A 949-nucleotide genomic window follows, 5' to 3' on the forward strand; every position below is an offset into this window, starting at 1 on the left:
GTTTTCTCCTACCTGCTGATGACGCTGCTCCGCGAGATGGCCATCCAAGTTGCAACATGCCATACCGCAGCTGAGATGTGGAACACCGTGCAAGGGATGCTGGTGTCGCATACCCGCGCACAGACGGTCAACGTTAGGATTGCTCTGGCGAACCTCCAGAAGGGCAACCTCTCCGTCGCTGAATACGTCGGTAAGTTCAGAACACTTTGTGATGAGTTAATGGCTTCAGGAAAGAAGGTGGACGAGGAAGATGTCGTCTCCCACATCCTCGCTGGACTCGACGAGGAATTTGACCCCGTGGTTTCTGCCATGTGCTCACGGGTCAAACCTGTCGGGGTGCCAGAGCTGTACTCGTAGCTCCTGAGCTTCGAGACTCGCATGAACTTGCGCGGCGGGTCTTCTCAGTCATCTGCAAACGCGGCAGCACGTGGCTGTGGCTTCCCCAACAAGCAATGCGGCGGCGGCGGCGGCCGTGACTTCCCCAACAAGCAAGGCGGCGGTGGCGGCGGTGATCGCAACCGCAACTACTCCAAGCTGCCAAACCGTGGAAACGGGGGAGGCAGTGGCAACAGAGGTGGCAGCGGCGGGAACTACAACAACAATCCCTCTGCCAAGCCTACGTGCCAGATCTTCGGCAAGATTGGACACCCTGCGTCGAAGTTTTGGAAGAGGTATGATTCATCTTACCAGGGAGGAGAAGAACAGCAGCACCAGCGCTCGGAAAACATGGCGGCTCCCCAATATGGAGTGGATACCAACTGGTATCTTGACAGCGGCGCGACAGATCACATCACGGGAGACTTGGAGAAGCTGACAGTTCGCGACCGCTACATGGGAAACGAGCAAATCCACACAGCTAGTGGATCAGGTATGACTATTGCTCACATTGGTCAATCACACATATATACCCCTGAACGAGATCTTGTCCTTAAAAATATCCTTCATGTTC

General features: G+C 55.3%; 1 pseudogene; it reads left to right on the forward strand.

Annotated features, from left to right (window-relative positions):
* The first annotated feature begins 234 nt into the window (after window positions 1-234).
* Window positions 235-373, forward strand: LOC119304612 (annotated as a pseudogene).
* The last annotated feature ends 576 nt before the right edge of the window (window positions 374-949 follow it).

Source organism: Triticum dicoccoides, chromosome 5A (genome assembly GCF_002162155.2).
Source record: "Triticum dicoccoides isolate Atlit2015 ecotype Zavitan chromosome 5A, WEW_v2.0, whole genome shotgun sequence".
In the NCBI taxonomy this organism is placed as follows: Eukaryota; Viridiplantae; Streptophyta; class Magnoliopsida; order Poales; family Poaceae; genus Triticum; species Triticum dicoccoides.